The sequence below is a fragment of the Leptopilina heterotoma genome, unplaced genomic scaffold (genome assembly GCF_015476425.1).
Source record: "Leptopilina heterotoma isolate Lh14 unplaced genomic scaffold, ASM1547642v1 Lhet_311, whole genome shotgun sequence".
Lineage (NCBI taxonomy): Eukaryota > Metazoa > Arthropoda > Insecta > Hymenoptera > Figitidae > Leptopilina > Leptopilina heterotoma.
The window spans coordinates 28,691-45,338 of NW_025111012.1; the positions used below are offsets into that span (position 1 = coordinate 28,691).

At 27.1% G+C, this 16,648-nt stretch overlaps 2 long non-coding RNA genes across 2 annotated transcripts; one reads left to right on the top strand and one right to left on the bottom strand.

Moving 5' to 3' along the window:
* Positions 1–1,771: 1,771 nt before the first annotated feature.
* LOC122504702 lies at positions 1,772–5,836 on the top strand. Its single transcript, XR_006301858.1, has 2 exons — positions 1,772–1,884; positions 5,541–5,836. It is a non-coding gene; the product is annotated as an uncharacterized LOC122504702 (long non-coding RNA).
* Positions 5,646–10,448, bottom strand: LOC122504703. Its single transcript, XR_006301859.1, has 2 exons — positions 8,778–10,448; positions 5,646–6,493 (listed from the first exon to the last, which is right to left on the bottom strand). It is a non-coding gene; the product is annotated as an uncharacterized LOC122504703 (long non-coding RNA).
* Between the last annotated feature and the right edge of the window lie 6,200 nt (positions 10,449–16,648).

The window sequence follows — 16,648 nt, forward strand, 5'->3', positions numbered from 1 at the left end:
TTAATATTCAGTATATTGACATTTCTCACAAGCGCAGTTTTAATCTCCTCAGTTAGTATATAAAGAAACTCAATTCTTTCATCTACAAGTGCGAGTTATATTGTATGTGCGTTGCGTCAGAATTCGTTTATATGTATGCGTATTTCCGTTAAGTTAGTGTCAGAATAAAATAAGCCAATCCAAGCGAACCATTGCGTTGTAGAGGGCAGTCACATGTGTCGAACCAATCATCTATCTCCTATAGAAGACGAGAAAAAATGGTCTTGAGAGCTCATTGGTACATTAAGAAATTCTTTTTTCTGCTTTATTCGTTTTTTTCTCCGTGAAAATTTTTTTCCGTGGCGCATGCGCTTCTGGCTAAACATTTTACAAAACTCTTGAATTAGAACGTCCAACCGATCATTTGTGAATTCCATAGAATTTTTTTTGAGTTTTCGAGAAACGCAGTCATCATATATTACTATTGATTCTGTTTTATCTTATACTAAACTCCTCTCCGTATCCGCTATTCCAAAATTAGTTTCGTAAAATGTACTAAATTAATTTTTTCCGTGTAGAGGAGACAGAGGTGAGTTGTAACAAAGCCGATTTCTCGAAATCTATGACCTTTTAAAAATTTTAAAAAGCGTGAATTTATTACATTTATGATTCACTATTTGATGCAAATTTAGTTGACCACCTGAGAAAAGTTTATGAGATGTCTTTAATATGTGTGCAAAAAAATTGCTAAAAGTAAGTTTTCGGCTGAAATTTTAATACTTTATTATGGCCCGAACTAGAATGAACCAGTTTTGTTAATTAATGACAAAATGGCGGACTTTTAAACAAAAAATTAAAAATTGACTGTTTTTTATTGACAAAAAATTAAAAATAAAAAAATATATGATTGAAATTGAATGATTCTAGTTCGGGCCATAGCCATGGTTATATAGAGTAAAATGAAAAAAGAAAATTAGCAATCGGTAAAATAGATTTTTTTAATTGACCTACACCACTTCGTTTTTTTTTGTTTTAAACATTAACTGTAAATATGTATAACAATATCAAGTTTAAAATAGTGAAATAATTTTTTTAACAATTTATAATAACAATAAAAAGATGTAAAAAGATTTGATGTGATTACATTTTATTTTATAATAAAAAAGAAAAATCCTGAAATGAACTTTCAAAACAGGTTCAAACACCAGACTACCCCCTTAATATAAAATTATTTCCATATATTTTAAGTTATAAAATGAAAAAATAAAACTATATACATAATGTATATTTTTTTTAGAAATTGTCAAGAAAAAAAAATTTTAAACACACAAAATGCAAGTGCCATTAAGAAAACATTACGGTTAATATTTAATCTTTTTTTTATTTTTCTAACATTTAAATCTAAATTTTTACATAAAGATTTTACAAAATTATCTTTTCAAAATTTTCCTCATATTTTTATTATTCATCAAACATTATTACGACTCGTAAAATGATAATAAACATTTTATAGAACAGTTTAATTGGAATTTCATAAACACTCACTTTAATTATATTAGTTGTATAATATGTTTATGTAGACAGTAGCATTTTTTATAAAATTACTTTTCATTTTCATATCTTTTTTCTGAAAATAAACATTATTATTAATCTCTAATTGAAAATATTATTTCCTTAATCAGTAGCGAAAATAAATTTTTTTCAATTAGTTTTCCTCATTTGTAATTTATTGATGCAAATTGTATGAAAAGAAAAAATCATTGATAATTATTTTTAAATTAATTGTTTTTCCTTAAGACAAATGAATGTTTACATTATCCTCAAAGTATAAAAGCACGTAATATTTCGCTAAATTTATTCATTTTAATTTCATTTCTCTATAGAACTATTCTTTCAACAACTCTCGTAAGTAACAAGATCTAGCATTTTTTATTAATATATTATCTCGTTATTACATTATTTATTATTTTGTATTAGGTACTATAAATATTTACACCTTAAGGGGTAACACCACTCTAGAGGCAGAAAAAGAGACCTAATACCTATCTTTGATGATTTGTTTTGAGAAAATGAAAAATGGAATAGGATTACTTTTTGGAGGGTTTATTAAATAAATATTGAAGTGTTGAAAAATTTTTTTTTAAAATTATATATCAAAATGTCGGCGGTAAATTTTATATTCAAAATCGACTATTTTTTTACTTCCCGAAAGGTTTTTTGTACAGTTTAAGTCCTGGAACAAAAAACAAAGAAATTTTATAAATTTATCTATGGGGCATTCCACGCCAAGTCGGAAATCATTTTGCTTTTGCATATCAACTTTTTGAAATGAGCTACCTTGGTTTTTTCAAATTTTTTCATAAAACGGTTCAGAAGATACAGATTTTTTAAAAATGACGTTTTTTACGTAAATTTTTTTTAAATGCTTATAAGTAGTTCAAAAATTGATCAAATTGGACGTTTTTATAACGAAAAGTTTTGTTTTCACACGTACTTTTTAATAACAATATTTAAAAAAAATTTAAGTAATTTACAATAGGATTTAAAAATTTTTTAAATAAAATTTCATTTTTAACAATGTATGTATCGATTTTTTCAAAATTTTTTGTAAGAAATTAGCATTAAATTAACAATTTTTAAGCCTTGTCTGATTGTAGGCAAACGATGGGATATATTTATTTTGAAATTTTTATATACACAAAGAAAACGATAGGCCTAACCTGCCATTTGACCAAATCACAATTTTGCACAGAAGGAAGGTTAAGTTTGAAGAGACTCAGTCTGAAAACATATTTGCTGTGAAAAATTTATGTGATTTTGTCAAATGTCAAGATAGGCATTTGGCCACCACTGCGTATATAAAAATTAAAAATTTCAAAATACATAGATCCCATCGTTTGCCCACGATCGGACAAGGCTTAAAAATTGTTAATTTAGTGCTAGTTTCTTACAAAAAATTTTAATAAAAATTGATCGATACATACATTGTTAAAAATAAAATTTTATTTAAAAAATTTTTAAATCTTATCGTAAATTATTATTAAAATTTTTTTTTTAATATTCTTATTAAAAACTACGTGTAAAAACAAAAATTTTCATTATAAAAACGTCCAATTTGATCAATTTTTGACCGAGTTATAAGCATTTAAAAAAAATTTAAGTGAAAAACGTCATCTTTCAAAAATCTGTATCTCCTGAACCGCTTTATAAAAAAAATTGAAAAAAAATCAAGGTAGCTCATTTTAAGGAGTAGGGGAGAGTGGGTCAAACTGACCCAGTGGGTAAACCGGCCAGGGGTCAATATCTCCGAAATGGCGAAATTGTCAAAAGTGCTATTTAGAAATTTGAAACAACCATGTGTAGTATACCTTATTTTTTCAATTTAACAATTTTTACTTTTAAATTTGAAGAAGTTAACAATTTTCCCGCATCAATCTACACAAATAAATTAAATATCTTAAATAAATCTCGATAAGCTCATGGGCTTCAATGTATCGACAGCACAGCTGCCCTAATACAGAAACCTGCTTAATTTGAAAAATATTTTCGAAATTAATTAATAATTTCAAAATTATCAAAGAACTCAGAGAAAAACGGTAGCATGGTGGGATACGAGCCCACGACCTTTCTATTGCCGGTAGACTGCTCTGACCACTGAGCACTTTTTTTCTGAGTTCTTTGATAATTTTGAAATTATTAATTAATTTCGAAAATATTTTTCAAATTAAGCAGGTTTCTGTATTAGGGCAGCTGTGCTGTCGATACATTGAAGCCCATGAGCTTATCGAGATTTATTTAAGATATTTAATTTATTTGTGTAGATTGATTCGGGAAAATTGTTAACGTCTTCAAATTTAATATTTAATCACCGAATGATAAATTCACTTCCTTAAATTTTTACTTTTGTTTGTGCAACGCTGGGAGCAAAAGTTTTTTTTTTAGTTTTTTTCTACACTTTTACGAATTTTTTCTTAAGGAAATTCTGAGGAAATCGTGTAATATTTCCAAATATTAGGTCTTGGGTTTTGAAGGTACACACCTCAGGAATATTTACCACCAAAAACTTTGATGAATTTGCAAAGCGTTTCTTTTAAACAAATATTTATTCTCAAAATGAGCCTGTGGGGCAAACCGGCCATAGGATATTTTCATTGTATCAGAGTTTTAAAAAAATTATTATTAATTAGAATGTTTTTTTCATTAAAATATTTACTTTTAATGAAAAATAATTATCTTCCAATGAGAATTAGACGCTTTAATATTGTTTCTCTGATAATTTCAAACAAAATTATTTATTTAATTAAAATTCAATCCTGTATTATTATTTACATTATTACAACCATTGTTCACATAATTCTTTATGTTTGTTGTTATTGTAGATTATACAAATGCAATATTGTAGATAAAAAACCCAACTGACCGGTTTGTCCCATGGGGTGGCCAGTTTACCCCAGGGGGTGGGGCAAACCGGCCCGTTTTCAAATTTTTTTAAAGTTAACACAGCAACTAAACAATAAAAGATAAAGTATAGGTGCCTCTGGGAAAAAGTTGCGCAATTAAATGATCTTTCAAACAAGCCATCGAAAAATGAAATCGGTTGATTCGTTTAGTCACAAGAGTCAAAAAACCGTAGGTATGGCCGGGTTGCCCGACTCTCCCCTACTAAAAGAAAAAAAATGTGAGATGTAAAAGCAAAATGATTTCCGACTTGGCGTGGAATGCCCCATATATAGATTTTTTGTTTTCTGTTCCAGGACTTAAATTTTTCAAAAAACTTTTCTGGTCGTTCTGGTAAAAAAATAGTCGATTTTGACTATGAAATTTATCGCCGCCATTTTGTTATAAAATTTTAAATACAATTTTTTTTTCCTTTTTTCATTTTCCCAAAACAAATTATCAAAACTTAGTCTTTATTTCTGCCTCTATAATGGTGTTACCCCTTAAAAAAGCTATTTTCATTTTAGCTCATTCCTCTAAATTTAATATATGTATACGTCCGCATGAAAAGGTTTTAATTTTTTTATAAATATATAAATATCAAGAACTATTAGTTAAATGAGATATAGGACTTTCTTCAACATAAATATCGTATTTTCTATTTAAAATCAACTTTACTAGAACTGCGCAGTAATTGACACTTTGTATTTACTTAATATTATTTATTTGATGACATACTATTTAATGACTTATATAACTGATTTATGATACTGGTAAAATGGTAAAAAATTTTCTTAACATTTTCTTTAATACGGTGGATCAAAAGAATTTTATACAGCCCTATTGAATTCATTATTTAAAATTTTGACAATAATTTGACAATTGATTCTTATTCAGTAACTCCAAAAATCTTCCGTGTAACAAGGTTAAAAAGAAATTAAGTACATTTTTATAAATTAATTTGCATTTTTATCCGCCATTTTCAATTTTGAAAATAATGGCTTTATATTTAATGAGAGATTTTTATACTAATTTTAGTTTTGATTAATCGGATTGGATTTTCAATTATTTTTGTCCTATTATATATTCAAAATTTATTAAAAATATTCATTATTTGATTTCAGAATAATTTTCTAGAATTAAAAATAAAAATGACCAGTTTTAAATTTTGCGGACTTATGGTGATGTTGATTGCGAGCATTATTATGCTAATAGCACCCAACGTTATGGCAATACCTAAAAATGGTCGGTGTCAACCTGACGGAAGTTTGGGCAACTGTGACTCTGGATATTGTCACAAAGAATCAGGTTGGAGATATGGAGAGTGCAGATAATTTCTTTATTTTTTCTTGCAAGTTTCCTTATGTTGACTTTATGCATTGTTTTCTGGGAATAAAACTTCTGTTTTCAAAAAATTAAATGTTTAATTGTATTAGTTTTTTAATTTTACTTTGACCCACTTTTGTTCTCATTAATATTATGCTTTCGTGAAAGTAGTGAAACATTATTACCTCGAATATTGGCCTGAGTCTTTGAAATTAGAAATCGAGTCTAAAAGTCTTAAATATACATAATTATTAGGGTGGTTCTTATTTTGGAAAAGTTGGAATTCCTTAGGTGGCCGGCCGGAATTTGAATTAAAATGTGAAACAATGAGCTACAAACAAAATGAACAAACAAACCATTTGATCCTTAATATGAAACGAGTAGATATGCAAATTAGGTAAAGAGAGACATTCTTATTTATATTGCCTTTAGAAAGAGAGAAACCAGAGCCGGCGTTACTGGCGCCGTTACCCAGGCGTTACCTTTTGTGTTTCAATTATGAAAGTAAATATATATATATATATATATATATATATACATATATATTTACTTTTATCTATAGTTTTCCTTGCGATGAAGGAAGAAAGAAAATATTATTACCTGTGTCCCTCATTTACGAAGGTTATTGTTCAAGGGTTCGTATTGCTTGTGGTAATCCTTCGTAGGGTCTAATACAGGTGTAATATATATATATTGGCCTCAGAATCAATCTGCGAGTGCGAAAAGGACAGTCACGCTTACGGCCTACCACCTAAATAATTATAAGAACGAATATTTTTTTTAATTAAAAATCATATCGTAGATTATTTTCCTTGGGACAAGTTCTACGTGTCTTCAACGAAAATTAAATTAAAAAATCTTTATAATTCACTCGTGAATTCACTCACTATATGTGAGTGAATATAAAGTTAAATAAGTGAATTATTAGTGAATACTTCGTAAATTAGTAAATAGTGATTAAGTGAATAGTAAGTATTAGTGAATATAATTAGTGATAATAAGTGAAAAGTAAATAATAAAACTACACTAAGATACTGTTTTCTAAATTTTTTCAATCATTAAATAATTAATTGAGTTGTGTTTTGTTTTTGATGTTAATTATTAATAAAATTAAAAAATTTGTTTTAATTTTTTTGATGTTTATTAATAAATTTAAAATTTTGTTATAATTTGGAAATCGTCTGTAATTGAATAAAAGGCAAAATTAGAAATTGGTTATATTGGATAAAAGGAAAAATTGTAAGTTAGTTCTATTGGATAAAAGCAAAGCTGAAAATTGTTTAAATTGGATGAAAGGAAAAATTGGAAATTGATTATATTGGATAAAAACAAAGCTAGAAATTTGTTAAATTAGATAAAAGGCAAAATTGAAAATTGGTTATATTGGATAAAAAAGCTGGAAATTGGTTAAATTGATAAAAGGCAAAATTGGAAATTAATTATATTAAATAAAAGGCAAAATTAGAAATTAGTTAACTTGGAAATTGGTTCTATTGGATAAAAACCAATCGGAAAAATTATTGGAAAAATTGCAAAAAGGGTTATATTGGATAAAAACAAAGCTGAAAAAAATTGGTTAAATTGGATAAAATGAAAAATTGAAAATTGGTTACAATGGATAAAAAGCTGGAAATTGGTTAAATTGAATAAAAGGCAAAATTGGAAATTGGTTATATTAGATAAAAGGCAACATTAAAAATTGGTTAACTTGGAAATTGGTTGTATCAAATAAAAACAAATAGGAAAAATTATTGGAAAAATTGGAAATTGGTTATATTGGATAAAAACAAAGCTGGAAATTGGTTAAATTGGATAAAAGGAAAAATGGTAAATTATTTATATTGGATAAAAACAAAGCTGGAAGTTGGTTAAATTGGATAAAAGGCTAAATTGGTTCTATTGGATAACAGGAAAAAAATTGAAATTGGTTATATTGAATAAAAACAAAGCTGGAAATTGGTTAAATTGGCTAAAAGAAAAAATTGGAAATTGGTTATATTGGATAAAAGGCAAAATTGGAAATTGGTTCTATTTGATAAAAACAAAGCTGGAAATTGGTTAAATTGGATGAAAGGAAAAATTGTAAATTGATTATATTGGATAAAAACAAAGCTGGAAATTGTTTAAATTTGAAAAAACAAAGCTGGAAATTGTTTAAATTGGATAAAAAAGCTGGAAATCAGTCTAATTGGATAAATGCAAAATTAGAAATTGGTTATATTGGATAAAAGGCAAAATTAGAAGTTGGTTATATTGGATAAAAAGCAAAATTGGAAATTGGTTCTATTAGATAAAAACAAAGCTAGAAATTGGTTAAATTGGATAAAATGAAAAATTGGAAATTGGTTAAATTGGATAAAAGGCAAAATGCGAAGTCGGTTATATTGAATATAAACAAAGCTGGAAATTGGTTAAATTGGATAAAAGCAAAAATTGCAAATTATTTATTTTGGATAAAAACAAAGCTGGAAGTTGGTTAAATTGGAGAAAAGGAAAAATTGTAAATTGGTTAAATATTGGATAAGAGACAAAATTGGAAATTAGTTAAATTTAATGTATGACAAATTTGGATATTGATTATATTTGATAGAAGGAAAAATTTGAATGTTTTGAATAAGGAGAAAATTGTAAATTTGTTGTTATTTTCTATAAGAGGCAAGAATTGGTAACATTCGATAAAAGAAAATTATTAAATTTATAACTAAATGTATAAAACTTGATGTTAAAATTCTAATGTAATATTACTATTTTTAAAATTATAATTCCTTGATATAAGTAAATTTTATAAAATAAAAAAGCAATGTCTAACAAAGGAGAAACTAAACAAGATGTAAAAATATCAATCCTCCAAGTCAAATTATAGTGTTATTTTAAATAAATAAAACACAAAAAATTCATTTAACGTTTCGACGGTCCCACCGTCCTCATCAGAAACTATAAAAAATGTTTATTGTTAATAAGACAAATTAAAAATTACAAAATAAAATAAACAAAATTTTTTTTGAATTTTCCACTAAAACTAATATAACATTTACCATTAGAAATTTCGATTTTCCGTGTGATGAACACAAGAACGTTCGATTGACTGAAGGAATTACAAACAATTAATTGATGAATATAAATAAATACACACACATATACACATACACAAATATATATACGTGTTTGTACATTGCAATATAATAAAATCAAAGGTCAGTGAACTTACATGAAAACAATAGAATCAATTAATAAGAATATACATACAAACACACTCTAATGCACTAATACAAATATAAACGCAAATGAAGAGATTTATTTTCGAAATATAAAAGGAAATAAAGTTTTAAAAGTTAATTTTGTGACATTTTGAATTTTTTGAAAAAGTTTTTGTAATATTGGTTAAGATTATTTGTGTCATCTTTTCTATTTAAAATTTGTTTCTGTAAGTGAATATGAATCATTTCGGAAATCAATCTCTTCTGCCACACAGGTTCATTATCAAGAATAGAAAAATTTTCATAATCAAAATCGTGCTTAAAATCACGCTTATGTTGAAATATCACATTGGTTTTTGATTTCATGTGTTCATTCATTCTCTTTTTAACCATTCTTTTTGATTCACCAATGTAACACGCAGGACAATTATTGCAACAAAGTTTATATACACAGTTTGATTAGTCATATTTTTTGGTTGAGTCTTTGCCTTTTTTGATATGTTGATTGTTATTAATGTTACATGGAATAGTTATTATATTATTTTGACGTAATAAAGACGAAGTTATTTCAAAAAAGTCGTTGACATACGGCAAGCAAATTTTACACACACGACAGTAAAAGAAATCATTATTTTGTTTAACTTGGTTTAAACTTATAAAATGCATACGTTTTTTAATATAAAGGTTAATAAAATTTATCGGATATCCATTCTGTAAAAGTAATTCTTTAATAATTTTTATATTTTTTTGGTGAAAATTTTGATTTGAAAGTTTTATGGCTCTGTCAGTTAAATTATAAACAATGACAATTTTTTGTGACATTGGATGTTTAGAAAAAAAGTTTAAAAATGTGCGAGAATAAGTAGGTTTCATAAACCAATCAGTAATCAAAATATTGTTTTGCCTAATAAGTAATACATCAAGAAAACTAATGGAATTATTGTTTTCAATTTCATATATGAATTGTAACCTTTCGTCATAAGAGTTGATAATCGGCAAAGTTTCGGAAATTTTGTCACTCGGAATGCACATAATAGTATCATCAACATAACGATAATAGAACACCGGTTTAAACGACAATGCACCCAAACAATTCATTTCTAAATCATTCATTACTAAATCCGCAAAAAGGCCTGAAACAGGTGAGCCCATAGGTGTCCCATAAATTTGTTTATAATATTTATTATTGAATTGAAAAAAAGTATTATTAAAAAGAAAAGACACTGCGTGTAATAAATCATCAAGTGGTATATTGACATGTCCATAAAACTTTCAAATCAAAATTTTCACCAAAAAAATATAAAAATTATTAAAGAATTACTTTTACAGAATCGATATCCGATAAATTTTATTAACCTTTATATTAAAAAACGTATGCATTTTATAAATTTAAACCAAGTTAAACAAAATAATGATTTCTTTTACTGTCGTGTGAGTAAAATTTGCTTGCCGTATGCCAACATTTTTTTTGAAATGACTTCGTCTTTATTACGTCAAAATATTATAATAACTATTCCATGTAACATTAATAACAATCAACATATCAAAAAAGGCAAAGACTCAACCAAAAAATATGACAAAACAAACTGTGTATATAAACTTTGTGGCAATAATTGTTTTGCCTGTTACATTGGTGAATCAAAAAGAATTTGTTAAAAAGAGAATGAATGTACACATGAAATCAAAAACCAATGTGATATTTCAACATAAGCGTGATTTTAAGCACGATTTTGATTATGAAAATTTTTCTATTTTTGATAATGAACCTGTGTGGCAGAAGAGATTGATTTCCAAAATGATTCATATTCACATACAGAAACAAACTTTAAATAGAAAAGATGACACAAACAATCTTAACCAATATTACAAAAACCAAAATGATTCATATTCACATACAGAAACAAACTTTAAATAGAAAAGATGACACAAACAATCTTAACCAATATTACAAAAATTTTTTCAAAAAATTCAAAATGTCACAAAATTAACTTTCAAAACTTTATTTCCTTTTATATTTCGAAAATAAATCTCTTTATTTGCGTTTATATTTATATTAGTGCATTAGAGTGTGTTTGTATGTATATTCTTATTAATTGATTTTATTGTTTTCATGTAAGTTCACTGACCTTTGATTTTATTATATTGCAATGTACAAACACGTATATATATTTGTGTATGTGTATATGTGTGTGTATTTATTTATATTCATCGATTAATTGTTTGTAATTCCTTAAGTCAATCGAACGTTCTTGTGTTGATTACAAGGGGAATCGAAATTTCTAATGGTAAATGTTAGGTATTTTAGTTTTAGTGCAAAATTCAAAAAAAATTTGTTTATTTTCTTTGTAATTTTTAATTTGTCTTATTAACAATAAACATTTTTTATAGTTTCTGATGAGGACAGTGGGACCGTCGAAACGTTAAATGAATTTTTTGTGTTTTATTTATTTAAAATAACACTATAATTTGACTTGGAGGATTGATATTTTTACATCTTGTTTCGTATTAAATTTTAACCAAGTGATAAATTCATTGATTATTGATTATAAAGGAGAAACTGTTAATTTGACTACTCATGATTTAAGTATTGTTGTCACTGAAGGAGAAATGCTAAATAATGATCATATGTATGAATTTCAAAAGCTATTAAGAAGACAATCAAAATTTTTTATAATATGCAAAATACTTTGTGTTTACAAACATTTGATTTGATAGTTCCAATCGAGAAAAGTAAGCAGCACATTCAAATACTTTTTAGTGGATCTTATAAATTTGGTCATTGGATTTGTACTTATTATTATGGAATAAGCCTTTACATTTTTAATAGTCTTAATAAAAAATGTTTAAATTATGATCAAAGAGATTATTTAATTAGATTATATCCTTTTAAACCACCAGTAGTTTTCACAACTGTTGATCAACAACCAGAATACAGTCTTTCTAATGGAGTATATGCAAAAACATCTGCAACATCGTTTTTTTTATTATTCAGCCCCACTCTATCAATTACTATTATTGTAATATTAGAAATCATTTAATGTTAATGTTCGAAAACAATAGTTTATGAAAATTTCCCTCTGTACAACTTTCTAATAGAAGATCTTCCATAGTTGTGTATGACTAAAATTGCCTTTTAAATGAAAAAGATATTCAACTTCAGTATGGAGAATCAAACTTTTCTAAAAACTCTACATATTAAGAAAGAAATTTCTTTCTCGAGAATAATAAATGAAATAAATGAAGGAAATATTGCATCAACAAGACTTAAACAAAGTAGGGCTGAAATTCAAAAAAGTTATCGTGAGAGGCAAAAATTAAAACGTAAAATTAATAATGAAAATTATTCAGAGGAAGCATACACAACCATTTTTTTCCCGAGTATTATAAATGAAATAAAGAAGGAAATATTGCATCAAAAACACTTAAAGAAAGTAGTGCTAAAATTCAAAAAAATTATCGTGAGAGGCAAAAATTAAAACGTGCAATTGATAACGTAAATTATTAAGTGAAAAACACACTTCAACTAAGAAAAAACTTCAAGTCGAATCCAAAATAGAATATGCTGAGAACCTTAAATTAAAAAATAAAAATAGTAATACAAGTTCTTTGTCAAAAACAAAGAATACTCGATGTCAAAGAAATTATTTTGAAGGAATATTAAAGCATCGAATTCAAAATGAGTTGAATGTTGAAAATTATCTAGGTCCGATAAATAATTACTGCACACATTGTCAAGCTAAAAATTTAAAGATGAAAAAGTTACTGGTAAAAAAGTTAGTTTTAATGACTGCTGTAGTCATAGAGGTGTTGTGTTAACTTTAATACAATATCCAGATGAATTAAGGCTTTTGTTAGAAGGGTTTCATAAAAAATCAGGTCATTTTAAAAAGAATATAAGGCTGTATAATAATTTTTTTTGGCATCTTTAAATGCTAATGTAATTAATTTTAATGGCAGAAGAAGAGGACCATTCTGTTACAAAATTCAAGGTCAAAATTAGTATCAAATTAATAGTGCTTTATATCAGGATAAAGGTGAGGATCCGTGTTTTGATCAATTATTTATTTATGACCCTGAGGAATCAATTAGATACAGATTAAAAAGTAACGAACATATGGATGAAAACCGTTTAAAATCTATTGAAAATATTATGAGAAATTCTAATGCATACACAAAATCTCACTTGATGATGTCAGAGGTAATTCAAATAGAAGCTAAATTAGCAAGACAAATAATGAAGAAATTCCTGAGTTACAATTATTGTTCACGTTGAAAAAAAGCTTTGATAAAAATAGATACAATTCTCAAAGTTTTAATGAAGTTGCTGCAATTTTTAATACAATGAAGGAGAAATAGCAGAATCTTATGAAACGGTTTATAATAAATCTACAAAGGAACTAAAATTGGTTAGTAGTTTAGATCCGAATGTCAAACCATGGATTTATCCCATATTGTATCCACTTGGAAATAAGGGTTATAATATTAATATGATTCGTAGTGATAGTGATTACATAATTAGAAATCATACTATTTCTAGGTCTGCCTTCATTAAATACAAAATTGCTGTAAGAGATAAAGAATTTAATCAATTTTTATATGGAGGTAGATTATTTCAACAATGGGTGGTTGAAAATGATGTGAAAATAGAATAAGATAGATTAAGATTTTGTGCAAATAATCACGCTCAAGTGAGATGTGAAAGATATAAAGGACTGATGGATTATTTACACAATCATGTGTTGGAAAATGATGTACACATGTGAAAAACGCTTATATTGCCTTCTACTTTTGTAGGATCACCTCGCAATATGATGCAACAATATCAGGATTCGATGGCTATTGTTGCTCGTCATGGTAGACCAGATTTATTTATCACAATGACGTGTAATCCAAATTGGAAAGAGATACAGGAAAATTTATTCCCCTATCAAACTGCTGCTGGTAGACCTGATATAGTAACTGAAGGTTTTCGCATTAAAAGTAAAACATCTACTTAAACTTATTGTTGATAATAAATTATTTGGAGAAGTCAAATCTTATGTTTATGTTATTAAATTTTAAAAGCGAGGATTGCCACACATTCATTTGTTAGTTATATTAAAAGAAAATTCTAAAATATTAACAGTTGAAAGTGTTGATCGTTATATTTCTGTAGAAATTCTTGATGAAAATATCAATCCTATTTTACATAAAATGCTCAAAAGTATTATTATTCAGAAATGCCAGAGCATTACACATGGGTAATAAAAACTCTTGAATGGAAACAAAGAATTTGTAAAGTAAAAGTATACGGAAGAATGTATTTAGTTAATCCACATCAATTGGAGTTATTTCATCTTAAATTATTGTTGCTTACAGTAAAAGGAGCAACTTCTTTTGAAAGTTTAAGAACAGTTAATGGAGTTGTTCATGAATCTTTTACAACTGCTTGTTTGGCATTAGGACTTGTAGAAGATGATAGTGAGTGGATTAGGACAATCGAAGAAGCTGCATTATGGATGATGCCTCATTCACTTCGCCAATTATTCACAAGAATTTTAATTCAATGGCATCCTGTACATCCGGATAAACTATATATGGGAAAAATTTAAGGGTCAAATGTCAGAAGATTATTAAAAAATAAACGACATTGAAGCTGAACAAAGGGCTTGTAGAAATATTAAAACAATGTTATTTAACGAAGGATATAATTTAACTGACTTTCAGGGGTTATTAGATATACAAGATGCAATTTTTACTGAACAAGTTAATGAAATAAATATTGCAGAACATATTAACATAGGAGAACAGAATTATGCTAAATTAAATGTAAAACAAAAACTTGAAGTTGATTATGTACTTGATGCCCTAAAGGATTCTTCTTTTGATGGTTCTATGGCAATTGTTAAGAAGTAAAGGAATAAATGTTTGCAACATGGTATTTACAGGTATAGCTGCGACTCTGCTTCCTAATGGAAAAACTGTTCATAAAGTTTTAGACTTACCCGTTCCATTATACAGTGGTTCATCTTCAAACATTAAAGTTCAGTCTTTAGAAGGTCTCTTTTTAAAAAATATAGATGTTTTTCTTTGGGATGAAGCACCAATGGCTCCAAAATATGCTTTAGAAATTATGGATTATCTATTCCAACGAACCTTTTGGTGGTAAAATTGTAATTCTAGGCGGAGATTTTCGACAAATTTTACCAATTAAAGAACTGGGTACTAAATCAGAAATAGTAAATTTATCAATAAAAAATAGTACACTATAGAAATATTTCAAAAAATACACATTAACAGATAATATGAGAGCAAGAAGAAACAAGAAACGAAATTTGTAGATTTTTTACTTAAAGTTGTCAATGGTGAATTAAATGATGCAGATGATAATGTTATATTACCAGAAAATATTATTCAAAAAGGGAATAGGTACACAAAATTTAAAATAAAATTTAATCCTTTAAAGATAAAATGTTTTTAATAACTGTGTGTGTATCTTTAGAGTAATATTAGAGACTTTTCGGTGTAAAAACATTTCTATTTTTAATAGCAAAAAGAAAAGGGGCGTGAGTAGCGCGCAAAAATAGTGACTAGTAAATATTAACCCGTTAAAGTTTAAATAGGATTTAACATGGGTTTGATGCAGTTCTGCAAACTTTTTATTATAACTTCTCCATTTCTTAAAAATTTTACTTGCTACTATGTACACGGAAAAAAAAGTACGTGAATCCTTCCTTGACAGTGCTTGACTTTTGGATAGGACACAAAATACAAGGCTGTTGCATATACTTTTTATTAGAAAATATAAGAAAGTCCTAGAATTATTCTAGTACTAGTGTGACGAACGGACTTCGTTACATTTATACCTATGGGAAAATAAAAATACTTAAACTTAAACAACACAAAACCACACAAACATTGTCTTGCTATACCCGCTGTCCCGCCACTGCCGACAACGTATGTTTTTTTCAAACACGCTTTTCACATCAATAAGATTTTTTTGGGCGGGTCTCATGTATGCTATAGGTGGATAGAATAGTTGTACTTTCGAACTGTGTACTTGACAACTTGAAAATTCAAGATGGCGGATCCAAAATGGCAGAAAAATCAGAGCAAATTACTTGATAAATAGCAAATGCATCATCAATATTCAAAACTTGATTTAAATCATCTGAAAATTACTTCTCGGGGGTGTTCGGGGTCGCTGATTACGAATATGAAGTTTAATTTTAAAAATTCGAAATGGCGGATCCAATATGGCGGATAACAGGTTTTGAAAATCGATAAAATTGCATGAAATTACTCACTCGGGGGTTTTTGGGGTCGCTGATTACGAATATGCAGTTCAATTTTTAAAATTCAAAATGGCGGATAAAATTTTTTTAAAATAGATAAAATTGCATGGAATTACTTACTCGGGGGTTTTTGGGGTCGCTGATTACTCTCACCACGTGGAGGTCAAGTAATTTTAATGTTATAAAAATTTTTTTTAAAAATATAAAAACAGTTAAAAACACAAAAAAATTTAAAAATTAAAAAGTACAAAAAAATTAAAAAATACAAAAAAATATTAAAAAATACAAAAAAATTAAATAGAAAAAGAAGACTCTTAACTTAGTCGACCTACCGACAGATTAGCCCAGTCGGATAGATGCCTCGCTTAACAGTCGTTAAAGGACCAAGGGTAGAAGTACCCTTGGTTCGCGCCCATTTGGCTTGGTATTTTTCCG